Raw genomic sequence first — 13597 nt, 5'->3', positions numbered from 1 at the left:
TAAACCACCAGCGCGTCCAATATTATCCAGCTGTGGCTCACTATGCGAAAATGTAGCTTCCTTTGTAGAATATTTTTTGGCTCCGATAGTCCCAACACTCAGCTCCTATATCAAAGACACTGGGGATTTCCTCAGGATCATCATGGGGGTTGAGTGGCAACCAGAGTACTGGCTAGCAACCATTGATGTTGTCTCGCTCTATACTTCAATCCAACGAGATATAGGAATAATTGCAACCAAATACTTCCTAAGCCAGAGACCCATATCAGAACTTCGTCATACAAACATGGTAATAGACATGATGACCTTCTGTTTGGAAAATAACGTTTTCACCTATGACAAAAAAATCTATAGACAGACTTGCGGCTGTGCCATGGGAGTTTCCTTCTCTCCAAGCTATGCTAATCTCACCATGGGATGGTGGGAGAAAAACATAGCTTGGAGAGAAGAAAACGAACCATATACCACGGACGTGGTTATATGCCTCAGATTTATAGATGATCTGTTCCTCCTTTGGAAAGGCACGAAACAAAGACTCATAGAGTATATTGATATCCTGAATGAAAATGAAGTCGGACTACAATTCACATCGAACATCCAAAAAAAGGAAATAGAGTTTCTGGACACGAAAATCTATGTCAAAAATAACAAATTAGAAACAACTGTCTTCAGGAAAGCAACGTCAACAAACAGTATACTACACGGAACCAGCTTTCACCCTACCTCATTGAAAAAAAGCATCCCTTATGGGGAATTTTTACGAATGAAAAGGAACTGCTCAGAAGAGAATGAAATGGAAAACAATTTCAAAGAAACCAAAGATCGCTTTTCCAAACGTGGATACAAACACGCAGATATAGTAAAAGGAGAACAAAAAGCAAGAGCCAAGTCAAGAGCAGAAACACTAATATCAAGGCACAAATCCACAAAAAACAACACGGAAGAAGACCAACCACGACTAATCCTAACCTATTCCAAGGAAAGTTATAAAATCCGACAAATTCTATCAAAATATTGGAATGTGCTCAAAAAAGACACTGAGATAGGTACTTTGATTGGTGACAAACCTTTGGTCACATATCGCAAAGCTCCTTCTATTCGAGACACGCTAGTAAACAGCCACTTCAGGAAAATAAAAACTCAGAGCTGGCTAGAAAAAAGACAACTGGGCTTCAGCAAATGTGCTACATGCAAAGCGTGCAAAATTGGCCAAAACATCAAAACTTTACTAGATCCCAGGGGAAGAACTTTTGTGATCAAGGATAAGATAACATGTGAGTCGCAATTTGTGGTCTATCAAATACAGTGTTTTTGTGGTAAGAAATACATTGGTTCTACAATCTGTCCACTAAAAATGAGAATTCTTGAACACACCAGAGCTATCCAGAACAATGACTCAACCTATGCAACAGCTAAACATCTAAAAACTCATCCAGGAAAAACTTGGAAAGATATGAAATATGCTGGAATTGCTATGGTTGGTGAAAATGAAAGAGGAGGTGTTTGAGTCACCAGATTGAGAAGGCTTGAATCAAAGCTAATAATAAGATTCAAAACAAGGAACCCGTGGGGCCTCAATGCCGACGAGGAACTTTATGTACACTTATAATTATGACGAATTGAACATCTTCTAGAGATATACATATGATAATCAGTGAATCTTTGTTTCTAAAAATAGACAATGAAATTCAATGTATGTGACATTTATAAAAAGGAAAAAATGTTTTAATTATCTCTGCACTGTGACTACTGTAGATCAAAGCATGAAACGGCACAATGGAACTCGTAGGCACTCAGCCACTACTATTAATATGGACACTCAGTCCGTTACTCCCTAAGCAGTGATAGTTTGCGCTATATAACGTGAGCAAAACCAGCCACTTTATTATTAATAGTCCATTGGACAAATATCATGCGCATTGGCAATCACTCTCCAAAATCATTCAAAGAGCTCTAATTGTGTCGCGTAAATGCCGCGATCCGGGAACTCACAGTGCATTGTTTGGAACAATACTGATCCAAAAACTACTGAGCCCACAATGCATCTTAACAGCCATGTGGTGTCTACAGTTACATAAGGTAAACAGTAATGATGGACAATTGTTTGTTACCGTGATCAGGGACAGCTTCATGTCCGAAACGCGTAGGTGGGGAACCTACAGAAAATAAACCAATAATTCAACTAATGAAGTAGTGTGCGGCGTTTTTCTCTTCTGAGAAGTTTTTGCTGAAAGTAATTACTGCGAGGGTGTCCTGAACCTTGCCGCCGGCACCAGCTATTGCTGCTCCTCTCATCTTGGGACATTTGCTCGTTGATTTAATAATTCATGAGAGGGAGCCCAGCATTATCGTTTTGCTTTTGAAAAACTTGGAAACTCTACTTTGCTTCGCCCTTATAAAGGCTTCAAGATCTCAGCGGCTTGAAACAAGATCAAAGCTACAGCGGGATTTTGTCTTTCCTGACGGGCGGTTCCCAAAAGCAGAAACGACATTTGGCACGCCAACGAAAGCAACCTGTTTTTCCACCGGTCGAGCGCTGACTGGAAGTGTCGGAGGGCACCACCAGCGACGGGAGACTCCCGGGTAAGTGGAAAACCCAGTTTAAATGCGTATTGCGTGCCTACTTGCTGCAGCGAGTGAAAAACAGCGTGCGTCTTTGAACAATTAAAGCGTATTTCTGTCTTTGTTTCCAAGTTGGAAACAAAATATCACTTACTTCGAGTTGAATTGATTTTCTGAAGTGGGAAGGAACAAACATGTTCAGCAACGAATAAACCTAGCAAAAATCCCCACACAACAAACACGTGTCACGCAACGATTAAACGTCACGATTGAATTTGGTAATCTGAACAACATATCCCAAACCAACACCTCTTCTCAAAATGGAACAAAGAACAGCAAAACGCCTTGAAAAAGCTGAAAATATGTTCTCTAAAAATGCGACTGGATCAAACCCATCAGCTGCGAAAAACGTGACAAATACTAATGTTAAACCAACCACGAAGCAGCTATTCCAACAATTAGAAAAACTACAAAGAAAAGAAATCTCTAAAAGCTGGGAAATATTAACACTTGACAAATACACTGAACTAGGTTTAGTCCCAAGAGGACTAAGTATATTCACCCTACCAAACCATCCGGATACCAGCCCAGAAATGCTGGAAGAGTGGGGACAGAATAATATGGACTGTTCACGCAAAATGATACTCATTATCTTGAAACATGCCAGGAAAGATGTTGACAACTTACATATCAAGATAAAAGAGCTTGAAGATCAAATACAATCACAAGGTGAAAATGAAGAAACTTTGAAAAACCTACGCCAAAACATGGATAAAAACCTAGACAGACATGATAGTGAAATCCAGGAGAGAAAACAGCGCAAATTCAAACGCGATGAAGCTGACTTTGAAAACGGTACCATCTTTACGTTCGCCAAACGCTTTGACATGCTGAAGCAACAACCTCAGGTGGGATCATCAAATGTACAATATGATACCACTGTCAGCGAAACCGAATCAGAAGTAAGCGAGGGTGAACAAACCAGAGTGGCATCAAAAAGACTTACTTTTGTAGAGGAGCTAGAAATGCTCCACAAAGATCAACAAATCCCAAAGACAAGGGGAAGAGGACGCGGCAACCCAACAATAAGAGGAGGTGGAAGGGGACAAATGACAAACTCTACCCAAGGAGGAAAACCCGGAGAAGTAAGAAATCAAAGATATCCTCTCCGCAACAGGACAGTCAGAAAATAGAGGAGACATCTAAATCTGACCCCAAACTGATAATTAATCTATCAGACCACAACCTAACAAAACCAGAGGAGACCCTATTAAGAAAAGGACTGTCTTTCTGCCCTGATAAACATCAGGACCAAGTTGAAACTCGGATCGATATATATAAGTATGTTCGAAAACTGAAATTGAAAAAATTATTTTCAAAAAACAAACGGGGTGAACAAACAACTCCAGCTATCGAACCTGCTTTAAACAATGAACCTGAAGCCTTTGTAGTAGCGGATGCCACTAGTCTACAGATTGCTTTTGAATTATCGCATGAAGTCGAACAAACCGAACTAACCAACACTCAAACGCTCTCCCAAATGGGTCATGTGGTAGGAGCACGTCCTAAAACTAATCTTAAAAACAAATCAAAATTCTGTCCTGTTTTACATCCTGGCAACCGCATAGATGTCTTTCATGATCTGGTTGTGGCAGAACTAGAGACAATGAATAATACTACCAACAAAAGAGAAAATGTAACCAAAAAGGAACGTATAGCCTTAAAAAGCCTCCAGTCCAACGCAATAATAGAAATAAAACCAGCGGACAAAGGGGGAAATATCGTGATTCAAAACAAAACAGACTACCTGGAAGAAGCCTATCGCCAGCTAAACAACGGAACCAATTATGAAGTCTTGCAGCACAATCCAACTGCAAACATGACTAACAAATTACATAAATGCATACAAACCTGGCAGGAAAATGGCCTAGTAAGCATGGAAGAGAAAAACTTTTTGACAGTTGTACATCCAATAATGCCAACGATTTATTTTCTTCCGAAAATTCATAAGACTCTCGTTAAACCACCAGCGCGTCCAATAATATCCAGCTGTGGCTCACTATGCGAAAATGTAGCTTCCTATGTAGACTATTTTTTGGCTCCTATAGTCCCAACACTCAGCTCCTATATCAAAGACACTGGGGATTTCCTCAGGATCATCATGGGGGTTGAGTGGCAACCAGAGTACTGGCTAGCAACCATTGATGTTGTCTCGCTCAATACTTCAATCCAACGAGATATAGGATTAATTGCAACCAAATACTTCCTAAGCCAGAGACCCATATCAGAACTTCGTCATACAAACATGGTAATAGGCATGATGACCTTCTGTTTGGAAAATAACGTTTTCACCTTTGACAAAAAAATCTATAGACAGACTTGCGGTTGTGCCATGGGAGTTTCCTTCTCTCCAAGCTATGCTAATCTCACCATGGGATGGTGGGAGAAAAACATAGCTTGGAGAGAAGAAAACGAACCATATACCACGGACGTGGTTATATGGCTCAGATTTATAGATGATCTGTTCCTCCTTTGGAAAGGCACGAAACAAAGACTCACAGAGTATATTGATATCCTGAATAAAAATGAAGTCGGACTACAATTCACATCGAACATCCAAAAAAAGGAAATAGAGTTTCTGGACACGAAAATCTATGTAAAAAATAACAAATTAGAAACAACTGTCTTCAGGAAAGCAACGTCAACAAACAGTGTACTACACGGAACCAGCTTTCACCCTACCTCATTGAAAAAAAGCATCCCTTATGGGGAATTTTTACGAATGAAAACGAACTGCTCAGAGGAGAATGAAATGGAAAACAAGTTCAAAGAAACCAAAGATCGCTTTTCCAAACGTGGATACAAACACGCAGATATAGTAAAAGGAGAACAAAAAGCAAGAGCCAAGTCAAGAGCAGAAACACTAATATCAAGGCACAAATCCACAGAAAACAACACGGAAGAAGACCAACCACGACTAATCCTAACCTATTCCAAGGAAAGTTATAAAATCCGACAAATTCTATCAAAATATTGGAATGTGCTCAAAAAAGACACTGAGATAGGTACTTTGATTGGTGACAAACCTTTGGTCACATATCGCAAAGCTCCTTCTATTCGAGACACGCTAGTAAACAGCCACTTCAGGAAAATAAAAACTCAGAGCTGGCTAGAAAAAAGACAACTGGGCTTCAGCAAATGTGCTACACGCAAAGCGTGCAAAATTGGCCAAAACATCAAAACTTTACTAGATCCCAGGGGAAGAACTTTTGTGATCAAGGATAAGATAACATGTGAGTCGCAATTTATGGTCTATCAAATACAGTGTTTTTGTGGTAAGAAATACATCGGTTCTACAATCTGTCCACTAAAAAAGAGAATTCTTGAACACACCAGAGCTATCCAGAACAATGACTCAACCTATGCAAAAGCTAAACATCTAAAAACTCATCCAGGAAAAACTTGGAAAGATATGAAATATGCTGGAATTGCTATGGTTGGTGAAAATGAAAGAGGAGGTGATCGAGTCACCAGATTGAGAAGGCTTGAATCAAAGCTAATAATAAGATTCAAAACAAGGAACCCGTGGGGCCTCAATGCCGACGAGGAACTTTATGTACACTTATAATTATGACGAATTGAACATCTTCTAGAGATATACCTATGATAATCAGTGAATCTTTGTTTCTAAAAATAGACAATGAAATTCAATGTATGTGACATTTATAAAAAGGAAAAAATGTTTTAATTATCTCTGCACTGTGACTACTGTAGATCAAAGCATGAAACGGCACAATGGAACTCGTAGGCACTCAGCCACTACTATTAATATGGACACTCAGTCCGTTACTCCCTAAGCAGTGATAGTTTGCGCTATATAACGTGAGCAAAACCAGCCACTTTATTATTAATAGTCCATTGGACAAATATCATGCGCATTGGCAATCACTCTCCAAAATCATTCAAAGAGCTCTAATTGTGTCGCGTAAATGCCGCGATCCGGGAACTCACAGTGCATTGTTTGGAACAATACTGATCCAAAAACTACTGAGCCCACAATGCATCTTAACAGCCATGTGGTGTCTACAGTTACATAAGGTAAACAGTAATGATGCACAATTGTTTGTTACCGTTATCAGGGACAGCTTCATGTCCGAAACGCGTAGGTGGGGAGCCTACAGAAAATAAACCAATAATTCAACTAATGAAGTAGTGTGCGGCGTTTTTTCTCTTCTGAGAAGTTTTTGCTGAAAGTATATATATATATATATATATATATATATATATATATATATATATATATATATATATATATACCATATACCAAGGTGTATTGAAGAATGAGTGGGTGTATGAGTGTCTACACGGATGATTTAATAGGTGCATGACTGACTGGACTGTATAAATGAGTGACTAAATGTGTCTTACTGAATGCATGGGTTAGTGACTAACTGTGTGAATGTCTGTATCAGTCCATCCGTTGGAGTATAAGTGACTGCATTGGTTGGTGAGGAGCTACATGAGTGTCTATATGGGTTATTGATTGTTTGTCTGAGTATCTGGGTACCTGAGTGTATATGACTAGATGTGTGAGTGGGTGGTTCCCTGGGTGTATGGGTTTAAGAGTGTGTCTGTGAAGGGCTATATGGGTGGTTGTGTTGGTGAGTGTTTAGATGTCTCAGTGGTACATATGTAAGTAACTACATATGTGAAAGGCAGTATATGTGAATGTTGGACTATATAAGTGACTAAATGTGAGAGTGAGTGATTGTGAGAGTAGCTGTATGATGAGTGTGTGCTTGTGTCTGTGATTGTATAAGAGAGTAAGTATGTGTATTCATAAGTGAGGCGGTGTGTTAATAATTGTGTATGTGAGTAAATGGGAGTGTGATGATTCTTTGCTTGACTGACTGTGTGAGCAACTCTATGGGTGTGTGGCGGTGTCTGAGTGTCTCTTTAGGTGTATGAGTGCATGTGATAGTGCTTTATTGATGAGTGACTGCAGGTATGAATGACTGCACGTATGAGTGACTGTATGGGTGAATAAGTAGATGTGTGTTTGTAGACCTAGGAATCAGTGGGTGGGTATGTACTATTTGTTATTGGTGTGTCTCTGGTTTCAAAAATGTTAGTCTGTATTTTAGAGTTGGTCTATCAAAGTTTATATTAGGGTGTGAGGAGGTACAGCAGATTATCACATGAATGATGTCATCAGTGATTCATCAGTGATGTCATTTGAGATGTCATCAGTGATATCATCAGTGATGTCACTGCCCAAGTTATGAGTGATGTAATATGTGACATCATCAGTAGTGCATTGCGGGGGCACAAGTTATAGTTACCTCAACTAACTATAACAGCCAAATTTCTCTGGCTTTGTATGACTGAAATGTCCAACTAACTATAATGTCCCTGAAACCTGTGTTTTTTTCCGTGAATTTCTTAGGTTGTTTAAATGCAAATTTCTAATTATAACGTCCCTGAAACCTATGTTTTTTTCAGTGAATTTCTATGGTTTTTTAAATGCTAATTTCTAAATATAACGTCCCTGAAACCTATGGTTATTACAGTGATTGTCAAAGGTTTTTTAAATGTTAATTTGTAACTTTGACTATATAGGTAGGACATATGCAAAAAGAGGAAGAAAGGCGCCAAAAGAAGCAAGAGAAATGCAGAAAGAGGCAAGAGATGTCTGGAGAGATGCAGAAAGATGCAGAAAGAAGCAAGATATATGCAGAAAGAACCAACAGAGGTGCCCAAACTTTTTGCTCACTGGTGGTAACTTACTCTGACTAACCTGGCCTGGAGCTAGTGGTATGCTAAAAGACACTTAGAATACAGTGAAAACGCCTACATACACTAGGGTACACTATGGGTTTGGGTACCCCTGTGAGTGGCATGACCTACGCTGTAAGGCCCTAGTAGATAATAGGGCAGGGGGGTTAAAACTACGACTAAGTCAGAGGTGTGAAAAAAGCAAGAGCAGTGCAGAAAGAACCAATAGAGGTGCAGAAAGAGGCAAGAGGGGTACAGAAACAGCCAAGAAAAGTACAGAAAGAAGCAAAAGAGGTGCAGAAAGAGGCAATACAACTGCAGAAAAAGACAAGAGAGGTGCAGGAAGAGGTAGGAGGAGATGTTCGGACCAGTGGGAGCTGAATACCACAATATTGTCCAGATATGCGGCGCTAAATTCTTCCAACCCAGCCAGTACCTGGTTCACCAGTCTCTGGAAGGTGGCGGGGGCATTTTTCATGCCGAAGGGCATCACTCCGGAAATGGTAGTGACCATCCGGGGTGGAAAAGTCGGATCTCTCTCTGGCCCCTTCTGTCAGGGCGATCTGCCAGTATCCACTGGTCAGGTCGAAGGTGCTGAGGTTTGAGCAGACCCTAGGCGGTCAATGAGCTCGTCTGCTCGGGGAATGGGGTGAGCGTCGGTTCTGGTGACGGCGTTGAGCCCTCGGTAGTCCACACAGAATCTCAGCTCGGGGACAGTGCCAGGGGCCGCGGCCTTGGGAACCAGCACCACGGGGCTGGCCCATGGGCTGTCGGAGGCTTCGACCACTCCCAGGGCTAGCATCTTGGAGACTTCGGCTTTGATGCAGGCTCGCACTCTGTCAGGAATGCGGTAGGCCCTGTGCCGTACCGGAGGTCTGTTCACGGTGTCCACATCATGGACGCACCAACCGGTGACTCCGGGGAGGAGGGAGAAAAGGTCAGAGAAATGTCCCAATAACTGGCGACAGTCCTCGCGCTGCTCGGGGGTGAGGGAGGGGGCGAGGCTCACTCCCTCTACGGAGCCATCTTTCTCCTTCGTACACAAGAGATCGGGGAGAGGATCCGTCTCTTCTTCCGCCCCGTCGTCGGTGGCGAGGAGTAAACTCAACTCGGACCGCACGAAGTGGGGTTTCAGGTGGGTCACATGTAGAACCCGCAAGGGGTTCCTCGGGGACTGTACATCAACAAGGTAGGTAACCTGGCTCTTTCGTTCCACCACTTTGAAGGGACCTGTCCACTTGTCCTGCAGGGCACAGGGTTCCACACGGGCCTGTTGTCCGGGCTGAAACTTGACCAGAGTGGCATTCTGGTCATACCACCTTTTCATTTCTTCTTGACTGGCCTCAAGGTTTGCCTCTGCCAGCTCTCGGAACTTCCGAGTTTGGTTGTGAAGAGACAGAATGTATCGAAACACATCTGGTGGGGGCTCCAAGGTCGTCGCCTCCCACCCTTCCTTGACCAGGCTGAGGGGTCCTCGGACGGGGTGCCCGTAGAGCAGCTCAAAGGGGCTGAACCCCAGGGACTTCTGGGGGACTTCGCGGTACGCTAACAGGAGGCAGGGGAGGAGGACGTCCCACTTGCGTCTCAGGGATTCCTCGAGGCCCATGATCATCCCCTTGAGGGTGCTGTTGAACCGCTCGACCAGGCCGTTACTGTTGTATTCCTACTTGATGTCATTTTTAGAACTTATGATGTCATCTAGAATGGTGAGTGTCAGGAGCTCATTCTGCTGTGCGCTTCTCCTCCGTTAACTGCTCTATTCTACCTGTGGATGTTAAGTTGTCATTCCTACAATAAAAGCTGTTTCCATCTAACCTACGCTTGGACCTCTTCACTACATAATTTTCTGGCGACGACTGGGTAATTACAGCTACTTCTACTACAAGAAGGACATTTTGGATGACAACGTTCACTTTTCAGCTGAAATCACGGAAACTGCCTTCGTGTTAGCACTGCCGACGTTTCTAATATCGAGCTTTGAACTTGCCACCTTCAATGTGTTAGCCGTGAGTTTTCTATACTTATTCTACAATTTGGCAAAATATTTCACATACCGAGTCCTAGGTTCTGTTAAACGCATCCTTTAAACTGCGTAGAACCTCTGCACCCGCTGTATCGGCACCCGCTGCATCCAGGCAACACTGGAGAATCTTCATTGCGCCTAGCAACACCGAAGAGCTTCTGTCTTCACACGCCGATCGCTTCAGTCCGGAAACCAAGTGCATTCTGGGCATTACCCTTTCAACTTCACAACGTCTGACGTCACAACGTGCCGCCATCTTGCTTATTTACTTTGTGAATCGGAAAGCAACTTTCACGAAGCTGTTCTCTTTTTCAGCATATCTTCATCATTTTGACTCGTTTTTCCACCGGATTTGCTGGTTAGTGGTCTACTAACCATAAGGTACTGGAATCTCTACTTTATTTTATTTTTTTTATTTTTTCATTTTCAAGTCAATTTTACTTACAAAAATACAACAATACAAAAAGCATGTCCAATATTTCTGCTCCACCTCACTTCTTGCAAACTGCTGGTGATCCCAATATTGAATGGGATTTATGGCACCCTATGTTCTTAGCCTATGTTGATGTTTTAGAAAAAGATGGGTGTTCCGCAAAACGCAAGTCAGCTCTTCTCAGACACTGCCTTGGTGGAGCTGGCATTAAAGAGTTTGACAATCTTCCATCAATTGATGATGCAGGAGACATGGATGTTTTTGAGAAGGCTTGTGCACAAATGAAAATTCGCTTCGGAAGAAAGATAAATACTGTTATGGAACGCTTCAAATTTTATTCCCGCGTTCAAAAACAGGATAAATCCATTGAGGATTATGTCTCTGCTTTACGTTCCCTTGCTTGCTCATGTGCCTTTGAAACTATCTCTTACGAACAAGTTCTCAGAGATCAGATAATGATGCGCACCAAAAGCAAGAAAATTCAGGAAAGACTTTGGTTGGGCACGGAATCTTCCTTGAGCGCTGTCATCAATATTGCTAAAGGCATTGAGCAATCCGAATTGTTTGTTTCGGAAATCAGAGGTCAAACCTCCAAATCTCAAGTTCCTGAAACTGAAGTTTCTTTAGTGAAGAGTCAAAACACTTCTTCTAATTTTAATAGGTTACCTCCTAGAAAGGACAATGAAAAGAAAGTTCCTGAAAATAAGAATATTGTTGAAAATAAGTTTTCCTACAGGAAAAATGTTTATTGTTACAGATGTGGTAGCTCTAATCATTTGGGAAATTATAGAGGGTGTCCAGCTTGGGATAGAGTTTGTGTTAAATGTAAAAGGAAAGGACATTTTGCAAATGTTTGTCGTTCTTCCCAAAGGGTCAATTACATTTCACAGGAAGAAGAGGAAGTTTTACAAAGTTTCAATTGTATTCTATCGGTGGATGATTCCGAACAGAAAGAGTTTCCCTCTTACACCATCTTAATTGATAACCAGCCCATTCTCTTAATGATGGATTCATGCTCATGGTATTCCATCATTGGGTTGAATCTTTTCAAAAACCTCTGGGGTGACAGAAAGTTATTGACTTCCGACATTTCTCCAGGTGGTTACACTGGAAAAAAAATAAACATGGAAGGTTTCTTTTGGGCTGATATTCAGGTTGCTGATAGATTTGCAAAAGGGAAAGTTTATGTTGCCACCAAAGGTGTCGCTATCTTAAGTTGGCCACATCAACGTTTACTTGGCATTAAACTTGATCCCAATGCCAATCCCCCTGTTTATTTAGGTGAACCTTATGTCTTGAGTATTTGTGATGTGGGAGACAATTCTCTGTTTGTAGAGTACACTAAAAAAATGTTCCCTGATGTTTTCAAGGACACTTTAGGTAAATTTGTTGATTTTCAACACAAGATTATCCTGAATGATAATGCCATTCCAGTCAAACACAGGGTCAGGAATGTCCCATTAGCCTATCGTGAGAAGCTAAAGGACATTTTGAGTGATCTTGTATCTAAACAAATCATTGAACCTATAGAATCCTCTCCTTGGGTTTCTCCCATTGTTTTATCGCTCAAAAGTTCTGGGGAACTTCGTCTGTGTGTGGATCTCCGCAGTTTAAACAAGGAGATCTGGGTAGATAAACATCCTCTCCCTAACATCCATGAACTAATTTCTTCTCTCACAGGTGCAACTGTCTTTTCAACCATTGATTTGGCTAGCGCCTACCATCAGGTTGAGCTGCACGAAGATTCCAAAAGACTTACAGCTTTTGTGACTCCTGAAGGCATGTTCCAGTATTTGCGAATGCCTTTTGGACTCGCTAGTGCTGCTTCTGTGTTCCAACGCCTGATGAAAGAGGTTCTTCTTGACTGTAAAGGAGCCATCGCGTTCCAAGATGATATCCTGATTTTTGGGGTAGATGTCGAGGAACATGATCAGAATTTACATTGTGTGCTGTCTAATGTGCAAAAAAAGGGTCTTACTTTAAAGTTTAACAAGTGCAAATTTAGGCAACCCAAAGTTGAATATTTGGGGCATGAGATTTCTAAAGATGGCATAAAACCTAAACTAAATCATGTAAAAAGTATTACTGATGCTCCCATTCCTTCCTCAAAGGAACAATTGTTGTCTTTCTTAGGACTCACCGAATTTTATGGGAAATTTGTAAAAGATTACTCCACTATTGTACACCCTTTGCGGTCTTTGTTAAAAAAACAAGCCAAATTTGTTTGGGGTACAGAACAGCAAACCTCTTTTAATTCTTTGAAAAGCAAAATTGTCAATGCTCCCTTTCTTAAACCTTTCTCTGTCCACAAAGACTGCATTGTTTGCGTAGATGCCAGTAATGTAGGGCTTGGTGCCGTTCTTATGCAAAAGGATCGTTTTGGGGAATATGTTGTGTCCTATGCTTCTCGGACTTTACGGGACGCTGAGTTTAATTACTCTACCATAGAGAAGGAGCTTCTTGCTTGCACTTGGGCTACTCAGCATTTTCAACAATTCCTTTGGGGCACGAAATTCATTTTGAGGACCGATCATAAGCCTCTTGTTAACATGTTGTCAGCTGGTGGTGGTCGAACTCTCACTGCTCGCCTGGCTCGTCTTGCTGCTAAGTTGCAAGAGTACCGGTGTGAAGTTGTCTATGTCCCTGGACGACTTAATGTACATGCTGACTGTATGTCACGTCTTCCTGTTGGTGATACTTCTAACACGGTTGCTTCTGATGAATGTGATGTCGCTTTCTCTCTTAGTGATGTTAATCTAATTGGTGGTAAGGATTTAGGAAATTCCATTACTGAAAGTGTTTGG

The sequence above is a fragment of the Lissotriton vulgaris genome, chromosome 5, assembly GCF_964263255.1.
Source record: "Lissotriton vulgaris chromosome 5, aLisVul1.2, whole genome shotgun sequence".
Taxonomy (NCBI): Eukaryota; Metazoa; Chordata; class Amphibia; order Caudata; family Salamandridae; genus Lissotriton; species Lissotriton vulgaris.
Note: the sequence above shows the minus strand (reverse complement) of the source record.